Source organism: Sinocyclocheilus grahami, unplaced genomic scaffold (assembly GCF_001515645.1).
Source record: "Sinocyclocheilus grahami isolate Dianchi unplaced genomic scaffold, SAMN03320097.WGS_v1.1 scaffold190.1, whole genome shotgun sequence".
Taxonomy (NCBI): domain Eukaryota; kingdom Metazoa; phylum Chordata; class Actinopteri; order Cypriniformes; family Cyprinidae; genus Sinocyclocheilus; species Sinocyclocheilus grahami.
The window spans coordinates 955,894-969,008 of record NW_015505369.1 but is presented as its reverse complement, the minus strand read 5'-3'; the positions used below and the strand labels follow the sequence as shown (position 1 = coordinate 969,008).

The window sequence follows — 13,115 nt, the reverse complement described above, 5'->3', positions numbered from 1 at the left end:
TAATGCTATTAAATTAAAGATGATGTACCATAGAGCAAAAAATGAACAGTGAAAGTAACAAAAACTTGTAAAATACATTTTAATGGGCATAATTAAGTGTGAAAATAACCGAAGGATATACAGTCAAACCAAAAATTATTTAGAGACCAGATATACTTTTTGATATTTTTTTTACTAGTCGGTGCAGGACACTATAGTTCATTTATGTAAGTGAGGATAGCAAAATAAAGTAAACTGTGACAAATCATACCCAAAAATTCTTCATACAGTGGACTACCAGTAAAATTGATACAAATTTGGGTCCAAAATTATTCAGACCGAGTCTGGGAAAAAAACTGAAGTCTACAGGCTGTCATTAAGGCTAAGGGCTGCTCGACAAAGTATTCATAGTTGTGTAAATACTAACATACTGTCATACTAACAGCTGTCTGAATAATTTTTGGTTGATTGTAATCTATTACATACATTTCTATCAAAGTTATCTAACATTATCAAGCTGCATTTGTTCTGACACAGTTTAACTCTGAGTTCTTGTCATATTTTATTACCATTTTCTAAACTATAGCGAATAAACTGTGATAATGTGAGAAATGTTGAAGGTGTCTGAATCAATTTTGGTTTGACTATCTATTTGATAAATTAAGTTAACCAACTAACATTATACATACTCTTTTGGTTTCTGTACCCAATATTTAAAAAAATTACAAATGCAATAAAAATATCGGTATCGGTACTCGGTATCGGCAAGTACCAAAAATAAAAGTATCGGTATTGGGCGAGTACTGGAAAAAGTGGTATCGGTGCATCCCTAATGTGTATATATATATATATATATAAAATGAAAAAAAAAAAGTGTATTCAGCAAAAAAAGTCAAAATAATGTTGTTGTTTTTTTTTTACATAACTTGTATCAAAACAACAAAAAAATTTTTATGAATTGTACTAATCAGTGGAACACAGATGATGATGTTTGGCAGAATGTTCACACCGAAAAAAAGCTCCTCAAAAAGTAGTACATACAAATTTTGCACTCTATTCTGAGTTTTCTGAAGCCGTACAATAGCTTTAAAACACCAAAATGTGAGGCGTTATTTACTGATTTAAAGTGAGAAACATAATCAAACATCAGCGTGATCCTTCTGCCTAACATTTTATGCATCTCACGAACAAAAAAAGACATTCAGAAAGTATCACTGACATGTGGATTTGTCATTTTTGGCTGAACTTCTCCTTTAATAAATTGCTCCATATCAGCGGTGGACGGAAAATGCCAAGCCCTGTTACATTAGGCCAGCTCTCACAGAAGACCCCTCAGAGAGCCGCCCCGGCCCTTCCCTGCATTCCCCATCATGGTGCTGACAAGTCGAGGCATAGAAAGGATTCTATTCTATTTTTAGTCAACATCGTCACCTCAGCCCCTCTTCCTTATTAATTCAGGAAACTCTCCAAGTTCATCTGAGGTCTTTTCATCACTGCTGATCTTGGCTGCCACAAACCAGCATGTCCGAGAAAACCAGGTTGCATGCGCTGGCACAGCAGCGTGTTCCCTCTCGCTCTCCAATAGAGTGAGAGAGTGTGCAACGACAACAGCAGATAACGTGCAGAAGAATAATGTGCAACATCCACCCTGAAATATTATTTTTGTCGCTCAAATCTGGCGAAACCCGTAATAGTCGTTTTACCTGACAATATGAGAGCGCCTCTGACCTGTCTGCTCTCACATAATAGGCCTTGTAAAAGCGTTTTAATAAGCCTGAGATCTTCACATTTACTGTACTCAATCCCAGCTTGCAGATGGAGGGCTGAACGGTTATTACAAATAAGAGAGTTGGCTAGGTAACAGTCTACCATAACATTGGCTAATAATTTCCAGATTTTTAGACCTAAATACATGAAGTGTTCAGGGGCCATTTTCCCCCACAAGCCTTGCAAAAGAGCGGCTGTTTTTGACTTGCTCTGGGGGCCTTTTCATGAATAGTATTCACTAAGATTGACTCACATAGCGCTAATAACAGAGTCCTCATCCAGACAGCCTGAAGGAACTAATGTCGATGGTTAGACGCCTGTGATCCACCCCCAAAAAAAGTGTGGGGCAAAGAAAAAAGAACGCAAACATTGTGAACTTTTAAAATCCTCTAAAGAAATATGCACAAAATGCTGTACGTGTAATAAAACAGGCCTCAAAGCGGGGCCGCAGCCCAACAGCGATGTAGACATAAATTAAGGACAGCATCTGAATGACAGGAATAAGTAACTCTTTTTAAAGCGTATTCCCGTCACAGGTCTGCGGTTTGAATCTGGAAGGGCTGGTGGGTGTCTTTTTGCCTTGTTACACAGGGCTTAGCGCACTCGTGGGCGTCTGAAGTCCTGCGATGTTTCGGCGCAGGATATGCCCGGCTAGCTGGCACCGGAGAGCTGGCTTGGCTTGTACAGTCACCTCTGCTTGCTTCCTCCTGTCTTCATGCTCTACGAAGGCCAAAGGTGCTGGCAGTACAGGCCATACTGTGGTGACAGGCTTTTTTACTCGCCTAAGCTTCTAGAACTGTTATTTGGTCACTGTTATTTGTTTTTGCTGCCTCTCCTACACTGTAAAAACAATCTGTAAAATTTACAGTAAAAAAACGGCAGCTGTGGTTGCCGGAATTTTACCGTAAAAAATACAGTAGCAACGTTTTAGGTTTTACGGTTCTAACTTAAATTTACAGTTAAATACCGTAAGTTCATTAACTGATATAATGTTAATATACCAACCTATTGAAGTACTGAAATCTGTTTTGTACCTTTGTAATACACTGATAACCACCAAATGCAGGTGGTGATGAGAAAGTCACATGATGAACCAAAGTCCATCACAAGCAGCTTTTAAATAATAACATATATAGAAGGTGCACAGTGTCATTCACACAAACACCAAACACCATCATGGTAACACACATGAAACTGAAATAATGCAATAAACATTAATTTAACAACATTAGTGGTAACACACAACCCTAATATACAAAACTGACGAGAAAAAACTAAGAAACATAGTTATTTCAACAAAAAAAACATCAAATTTGAAATGTAAAGCAGGGAATTCTGGGAATGTCAATTCGGTTATTTACTGTAAATTATACGGTCTCTTCACTTCCAAAAACAGTATACTACCGTAAAATGAATGTCCAATACATGTAATGTCCAATACAGTTTTTCACCGTATATAGTAGGGGAATTTACCGTTAACCATTTAACAGGTTTTTACTGTAGTATTTTTACAGTCTTTTACCGTTAAATTCACGGCAATTTTATAGTTATAATCTGCGACTTGTTTTAAATACAAGACATTAAATATCTGTTATGCAAATGCCATTCAGCCCACAACATGATTGGCTTATGCAACAAGCTTTTTCCTCTTAATCTTCGAATCTGCGTCTAAAACAAAAACCCAAGTAAGAAAATACTATTTCAGTCATTTTACTTTTTACTTCAAAATTTCATGTTTAATTCTAAGTGTTAGCTGCCAATTCTTTGTAAAATTTGCTAGTAATTTCTGGTTGAGTTCTAGTTTCTACACAATTTTCATTTTCAGTATATACAAGTTTTCAGCTAAAACTGACCAATCCTTAAAGAAGATTACATTGAATATTTATGGTTATATTATATTAACACAATATACATTGGTTAAAACAACATGCTGCTAGAAACTTGTCAACTAGAAGCTATTTTCAAGTATCATTTTGCCATTTCCTCTGCCAAATCTCCAGAGCACCCCAAGAAAATAAATCATAATTTACAACTACTAATTTTAGTTGTAAAGGCCCGTTCACACCAAGCACGATAACTATAAAGATAACGATAAAGATATAGTTCTAAAAATCGTTCTCCATATTAAAGAATAGCAGAGTCCATACCACAACTATAACGATAAAGACAAAGAGAAACGATATCGTTGGAATCACTTTCAAAACGATTTTTCTCCAGTTCAAATTAGGAATGTCAATTTTTGATCATTTCCATGATCGATCGACGTTTAAATTAACGATCAATTAATCGATTAATCGTTAACCTTAATGCTGCAAAATACGTCTATTGCAGCAGCACGCAGTCACCGGCATGACAGGATGTGCAAAAGCCACTCACTGTAAAAACAATCTGTAAAATTTACAGTAAAAAAACGGCAGCTGTGGTTGCCGGAATTTTACCGTAAAAAATACAGTAGCAACGTTTTAGGTTTTACGGTTCTAACTTAAATTTACAGTTAAATACCGTAAGTTCATTAACTGATATAATGTTAATATACCAACCTATTGAAGTACTGAAATCTGTTTTGTACCTTTGTAATACACTGATAACCACCAAATGCAGGTGGTGATGAGAAAGTCACATGATGAACCAAAGTCCATCACAAGCAGCTTTTAAATAATAACATATATAGAAGGTGCACAGTGTCATTCACACAAACACCAAACACCATCATGGTAACACACATGAAACTGAAATAATGCAATAAACATTAATTTAACAACATTAGTGGTAACACACAACCCTAATATACAAAACTGACGAGAAAAAACTAAGAAACATAGTTATTTCAACAAAAAAAACATCAAATTTGAAATGTAAAGCAGGGAATTCTGGGAATGTCAATTCGGTTATTTACTGTAAATTATACGGTCTCTTCACTTCCAAAAACAGTATACTACCGTAAAATGAATGTCCAATACATGTAATGTCCAATACAGTTTTTCACCGTATATAGTAGGGGAATTTACCGTTAACCATTTAACAGGTTTTTACTGTAGTATTTTTACAGTCTTTTACCGTTAAATTCACGGCAATTTTATAGTTATAATCTGCGACTTGTTTTAAATACAAGACATTAAATATCTGTTATGCAAATGCCATTCAGCCCACAACATGATTGGCTTATGCAACAAGCTTTTTCCTCTTAATCTTCGAATCTGCGTCTAAAACAAAAACCCAAGTAAGAAAATACTATTTCAGTCATTTTACTTTTTACTTCAAAATTTCATCTAAGTGTCTAAGTGTTAGCTGCCAATTCTTTGTAAAATTTGCTAGTAATTTCTGGTTGAGTTCTAGTTTCTACACAATTCAGTATATCAGTATATACAAGTTTTCAGCTAAAACTGACCAATCCTTAAAGAAGATTACATTGAATATTTATGGTTATATTATATTAACACAATATACATTGGTTAAAACAACATGCTGCTAGAAACTTGTCAACTAGAAGCTATTTTCAAGTATCATTTTGCCATTTCCTCTGCCAAATCTCCAGAGCACCCCAAGAAAATAAATCATAATTTACAACTACTAATTTTAGTTGTAAAGGCCCGTTCACACCAAGCACGATAACTATAAAGATAACGATAAAGATATAGTTCTAAAAATCGTTCTCCATATTAAAGAATAGCAGAGTCCATACCACAACTATAACGATAAAGACAAAGAGAAACGATATCGTTGGAATCACTTTCAAAACGATTTTTCTCCAGTTCAAATTAGGAATGTCAATTTTTGATCATTTCCATGATCGATCGACGTTTAAATTAACGATCAATTAATCGATTAATCGTTAACCTTAATGCTGCAAAATACGTCTATTGCAGCAGCACGCAGTCACCGGCATGACAGGATGTGCAAAAGCCACTCAAAAATGTATTTTAAAACACTATTGCAATGTTTTCAACTGACATTATGGCATTTAAAATAAAATTATCCCAAATGTAACTGTGGCGCGTGTGGCTGTGCTGCGCAGTCAGTGAACCGCTCCCGTCGGTGCTGCTGCAGCAAAAAACACAGCTGCTCACATGAAACATTATTATGTGAGTATTATGACCAGTACTTAATTTGTTGGGGGAGGGTTGTCCCCCTCAGTCCGTTCTCCACGGGGCCCGGTGCGACCGCACAAGTTGCACCCCCCTAAGGATGGCCCTGTATGTGAATGTTAAACTATAATTTTTAACTCCAAATTTTGGAGTAGGCCTAAGATATAATCCGCAAAAGTGTTTACTTTTATTTTTGCACACTCACAATAAAAACAGAAGATTTGTGCTTTTGTAAAATAAAGCAAACAAACAGAATGCATGTTGTCATCCTTTCCTTTCCGTGAACTTGTTTATGGAGCGCCGCGACACACTTCTGTTTTAAATCTGTTAGCTTAATTATTTAAGTCAGATATATTTAGCATATTTTTTTTATGAAAACAAATTGCTATTTTTATTTTAGGCCTATTACTTACATAAAATAACCATTTTCCTTAAAGCATCCCATTTTGTCCCAGGACTTGAAAACCTGTGCCCTAGGCTAGTTAGGTCCTGCAGAAACTTGTGAACGATGCTCTAGTTGTGGCATCACCGTTTAGTGACACCATTGAATCCTCCGGGAAAACGTATAGTCAGTGTCAGTCACAGCGCATTTTAATTGTTGTTTTGAATCCAGCAATTGTTTATTTATAAATTATAAGCTCTGATTATGACAAGTGTGGTATAAAAGCTTTGTTTATTAGAGGAATAATTTGTTAGCTGGAAAATGTTACATCGCGACCATGCTTCAGGATGCCGTTCGAGCCCATATAGCCTACATTTACGCAGCTTTGTTCTAGTTTGCCGGTTGGTCACGGATTTCCACAAATTCAATAATATTTAGGCCTTGTTTCTATTCCTAAATCCTCACCGTCTAACCCTCTAATTTCGCAGGGTTATTTTATTGTCATTCACTTTTTATCACTGTTTTGGCATCTCTGGTACGCGGGAAGGGAAATGAAAGATTTCGTGGCCATGCATTTAGAATTCGTTCGATTTATTAATTTGTTCCCTCGTGTTAGTTAAATCATGGGTTAAGGAACAAAATTATTGAAACATGGACAGTGGCCACAAATTAATAAGTTGTAGGAATGAATAGCCTATAGCCTGTCCTGTGTCCCGCAGCCCTGCAAAGCGCAGAGCCCGATATGAAACAATTATCTGGGCAAATTAATTAGTTACTACATTTCTATTGTATTCCATATTGAAGAACTTTGTGTCGTTTCTATTTTAATGTACATTTAAAGTTTAAATCACATTAAAAGCTTAATTAGTGCATTATGAATTAATGATGATGCATTTACCGTGTTTTGCGCATGAGCTGCACGCAGCCCAAAATTAAACTGCTTAATCGACCATCGATAGCTTTAATCAATTGCATTTCTTATCGACAATTAAGTGATCATCAATTAATCGTTGAAATCCCTAGTTCAAATACAAAATAAATATACAATTTTATCATCATTATTCATCACTATCATTATTTTGGAAATTTGTTAAGATTTTAATTTCCATATTTTTAATATAAAACGGCATATTTATATAATATTACTACTACTAATAATAATAATGTAATTAATTATTATGTAAATATACAGTAATATATATTAATTTCTCAATTTAAAATAATAATAAAACTTTTTAATTATATTATTATTATTATTATTATTTATTATTATTAATTTGATGACTGTTCAAATACAAAAATATTTTACAGATCATTATTATTACTGTCATTATTTTGGAAATTGTCAGAAAGGTTTTACATTTCTATAGTTTTTTTAATCAATTTTACAATGTGTAATTGATGTATATTTTTAGCAACTGAAATTAAGAATATTATAATTTTTTTCTTATATCACCCACCACTAGCAGCTACCATTTTGCAGTAATGCCAACAAAATAAAAAGTTGAAGCACTAATAATATAATTTTGACACACTACATGAAAAAAGGGCTAAGACTGGTGCTCTGCTGTAAGGCTAGTTTTCACATCAAACACATGGTCAGTAGACGGTGGGCCCCTCGGAAGGGGCACAACACAAAAACATGAAATCCCATCCAGTAGTGTCATCAGTGAAAGGTGAGAGAGCAGGGCACTGCTCCAGAAGCTGGGGGACTGGAGGGTGTCAAGCCCCTGGAGGAACAAACCAAAAGAGGCCAGACTACACCCTATTACAGTCACACCCCTAACAGAACTGTCCTGAGAGGACTGACCAGTCAATTTCAGCTTTACATACTGTAGCACATAACTCATTTAAACAATTAAAAATGTATATTTAGGCTTACTGAGTTCAACCTCCTTGTGCTAATATTTCTCTAGCATCTATTTCCAGTAACACCAAATAAAAAGCGTAAACGTGCTTGACGGAAAAGTTGGACCGGATGATGTGGAAAAGACTCAGAGGCACTTCAGCCCACAGCGATTACTCTCTAAATAAACTTCAGCTATATCCATCTTATATGAGCTGGTCATTCCCTGAAACACTAGTAGATGTGGATGTAACATTCAGTAAGTGACACACTATTTCAAGCAAGTCTGTTCTTATTATAGCCTAAAGCATGGGCATATTTGACCATGACAGCCTACCAATAAGAAATCGATTGTGTAGCATTTGTAAATGGAGCTGGACTAGGGAGTGAGGGGCTGTTTTCTAACTTAGGATATAAAGCAGGGGTTAAACTGGGATGGAATGGTCCAGAATGACCGTCAATTCAACAAGTAAAAAAATACAAATTAAAGAATTTTGATTGAAACAAAAGTGAAAAAAAATCAAGTTGATTGTCAAACCAATTCATCCATTAATGCTCCAGTACAGTTTTGTCTGATCTAGTACACATTTTGTCTGTATCAATCAATCAATAAATCAATCAATCAATAATTTAAAAAAGTAAAATCATTTCAATTTTTAAAAGGGATGAAAATCTTAAAAGGGATACATTTAAAAAATAATAATAAATAAATAAAAAAACTCATGCTGAATTAGAAAAGAAAAGCTTAATTGATTACAGTGGGGAAAACAACATATTGAGCAGATATAACTGATAAACCAGCATTTTTTATAATAACAATATATAATAAAATATAATACAGACAACTTGTTCACATACAAAAGAAATATCACATTTGCAGAAACTGTCATAACGATTTTTATTTCTGTATTTTTTAATGGCTTTCCCCTCATACTCAGTTTTCAAAAAAAGCCTCTTTGATTACAGTGGAAAAAACAAACAAAGCAAATATAATAAATAAATCAGCCGATTATGCTGATCAGCTGATAATAATACAATTTAATCAGTATAAGTATTTTAATAATAATAATAATAATGCTGATGACTTGTTCACATAAAAAAGATACACCACATTTTCAGAAATTGTTATCAGGATTTAAATTTTTATATTTTTATATCCACCTTATTCTTCAATGAGGAAGCAAACCTATGTGTGAGACTTCCGGTTCATTAGCCGCTGTGGGGAAATAACGGGAAGAACAACAATGTGCAGTAAACAGTAAAATTGTTTGCACTATAAACCATTGAGTTCATAATTAAGATAATACATTCAAATAATATGGTAAGACACACCAATTTGCAATATCAAGCAGCAAAACGAGCTGTTTTGTACAGCTAAAAATAGCTGGATGCTGTTGAGACCGGAAGACAGACCCATACAATTTACAAATGGCCGTGCCTACTCTTACGGGAAAAATACATATAAAAAATATATCTATATTTTGCTGACTATATATAATAAATAAAACAGTATTTGTAAATAATAATACTACTAATAATAATAATAATAATTATTATTATTAATTATTTAAATATAAAGGAACAATAAAAAAGAAAAACAAAAATAAACATTAGAAAAGACTATTTAAAATTATGTATTATTTTTACAAAATAGTATAGAACTTTATCAGTTATTTACTGGTTATCATAAACAACAAAACATGAAAATAATTAACAGCTTATCAGCATAATATGTAATTTTTTATATCTGTGCATACCTAACTGAATCATTTAAATTTGTAGGCATAAATGGGTTTTGAACCAATTCATGTCTAAAAAGTATTATTCATAACACAGTCTGGTAGATGTCGAGCAGAAGTTCTGCCCCTGAGGCTCAAACGAGATTGAGGTATCCGGTATAAATAGCGCAACGATAAATCTGGATACTGATTCATGACCTAATGAACAACGCCAGTGGGCTAAACCCATCGAGCCAAGCCCTGGTCTTTCCACTTGGTCATTTGAAGCACCAGCGCAATCAGATGTACTAGATTAGTGTCTTATTCTGTATTTCCACTTGAAGGCAATCAGGTAGTGACCCACATCACTAGCTTGCTTGCTCAGCAGCAGCAGCGATGGGAGTTTAGTAGGAGCCACACGTGGAAGCCGTGTGGAGGACGGGAATAATAATGAGGGATGGAGTGGCAGTCGGTAAACAGCGGCAGGCTTAGGCAGGTCTGAATCATAGGGATTGATCCCTGTACCAGACAGGTGTCCTGTTCCTGCCCTCACAGGGGGTGCGCTCACTGAGTCAGGCAGTCTGCTCTGGGCCAGGAGGATAAGCTTGGCCGGGTAGATTATGCGGGAGTGAAATGCTGTCTGCGGAGGGAGGGGTGGTCGGCGGGGGTTGAATAAAGTAGACAAGACAATGCTTGCTTTATTCCACCAAGTTTTGAGAGCAGCGGTGTGGCGCTGGGCCTCCGCACTGCCATGTTAAGTGATAGCCAACAGACAAAGACGTGCAGAACAGGCACTTACTGTACTTCACCAGACAGCAAGACACAGGATAGAACACATTCGAGCAGAAAACGGCGAGCTGATGAGTGTGTAATGCAGTCCCTCCAGGATTTCACAGGACTTTTTTCTGATTCTTGCGGTCTAAAATGACTGATTTTGCTGCGGCTTTTCTCAAAATTTGCGGCATTTCTTATTGTTTTGCAGTGAAAATATACCACAGACAACATTCTTCCACCATTATGACTATTCTGACTTCGAGAACCATTGTAGGGCTCCAGACTAACATTTGAGGACACCAGCACCAGTGCCGTTAAGTTCTACAGAAGGTAGCACCAGCTTCTGACAGTAAAGCACTCACCCTAATCGCACATGTACATCTCGGAGATGTCTATTTGATGTCTGCATTTACATATGCAAGATGTATTTTTTAGAGTGTTTGCTCATCTGCAATACGTCTCGAAGACGTTTCCAGTCAGATGTCAAATAGACATTTATTAGAATGCATGTAAAAATGCTTCTGAGATGTTTATCAGATTACACAGCAGATGTTTCCCAGATCTTTAGCAGACGGCTTACAGATGTACTTGTGCTGTCTGGGTAGTTGAGATGCAGATAGAATTAACTTGTATTACTGTCATTCATAATGTCTAAGTATAATTTAATAAATACTACATAAATATATATGTGACTTCAACGAGCTGTGGATGAGAAGGTGGAAACTTTGTTTTAGATAAGTTAGGTGTATGGACGTTATTTTCCACCATTTACCTGTTATCGCTCTTTCTTTTCCTCGAGAGACTGTTTGTGATCGGCGAAAATTGTTGTTTGTCTAAACGACGGGACATTTCTCATTCGTTAGCTAGCTTTGCTTTTCTCAAAATTTGCGGTGATATTTGCGGCATTTCTCATTGTTTTGCAGTGAAAATATACCACAGACAACATTCTTCTAACATTATGACTATTCTGACTTCGAGAACCATTGTAGGGCTCCAGACTAACATTTGAGGACACCAGCACCAGTGCCGTTAAGTTCTACAGAAGGGGGCACCAGCTTCTGACAGTAAAGCACTCACCCTAATCGCACATGTACATCTCGGAGATGTCTATTTGATGTCTGCATTTACATATGCAAGATGTATTTTTTAGAGTGTTTGCTCATCTGCAATACGTCTCGAAGACGTTTCCTGTCAGATGTCAAATAGACATTTATTAGAATGCATGTAAAAATGCTTCTGAGATGTTTATCAGATTACACAGCAGATGTTTCCCAGATCTTTAGCAGACGGCTTACAGATGTACTTGTGCTGTCTGGGTAGTTGAGATGCAGATAGAATTAACTTGTATTACTGTCATTCATAATGTCTAAGTATAATTTAATAAATACTACATAAATATATATGTGACTTCAACGAGCTGTGGATGAGAAGGTGGAAACTTTGTTTTAGATAAGTTAGGTGTATGGACGTTATTTTCCACCATTTACCTGTTATCGCTCTTTCTTTTCCTCGAGAGACTGTTTGTGATCGGCGAAAATTGTTGTTTGTCTAAACGACGGGACATTTCTCATTCGTTAGCTAGCTTTTCTCACACACCTGCAGCGGACAAACCACGCTTGAACCCCAGACCAGCGAGTTCGACAGATTATTTTCGTCTTTTTCTTTTTCACTCGATGTTGTTTATGAGGAGCGTAAATTAATTTTACTCATACATCAGCTGCGATTGCAGCGGAGGAGAGACGATGGTGGCGCTAATATGGTGAGTGCAATAATTTAATGACCACGTTTAATAGGCATGGCTGTTGTTTGAAAGAGTAAGTTTAAATTAATTAACGGTATAAATACAAAAACGGATGAATATACAGGTTCAGAGCCCTCTTAATAACTATCTTGTTTTGGAAGGAAGAAGAAATGGAAGAGATGCTTTGGAAGTGTAAGTATGGCCCTCATAACTGTGATAAGAGAGCACAGCTTATACGTTATTGTAGGATATCAGACCGAATCAGACAATCTAAGATTTGGTCAAACATTAGGAGCACAAAAATTCCACAGAGGCCCAAGACAACAGGATGTCATAAATCAGACCCGAGCATTAGCCAGTCTGAAGCAAGCCTAAACCCCTCTGTCACAGAACAGTTTTCAACATTAACACAAAAGAACACTTATTGACAAGTCCAAGGAGATTGTCAATTTTGGGACAAGTTATCAAGAATAATGGTCAAAAGAGATGCACAGCGTGACCGCCACATGGAAACATGTGATAGTGATCGCAAGCTCTACGGATTGACTTCCCCCCCACCTCACGACAGAGAACAGACTAAAACATTCCATACAGACATTTTAACCTCTCTGGTCTTCACAGAACGTATCCTTACATTCACAGAATGGCACAGAAACTGCCTTTCCATGCACCTAAATGACACTAAAAGGACTCAAGCAACTAATCATTGCTATATATATATATCTCCATATTATGTATGTAACCCACGTGTGACTTATCAGGTCTTAATCATTTATTGTGAATGTATTTTGAATAACTATTGAATAGTTTAAGAATTGCTATT

General features: G+C 35.9%; 1 protein-coding gene across 1 annotated transcript in view; it reads right to left on the bottom strand.

The window, feature by feature from the left end:
- igf1rb (insulin-like growth factor 1b receptor) overlaps nt 1–13,115 on the bottom strand; it is a 114,785-nt gene that overhangs the window by 44,076 nt on the left and 57,594 nt on the right. The window lies entirely within an intron of this gene.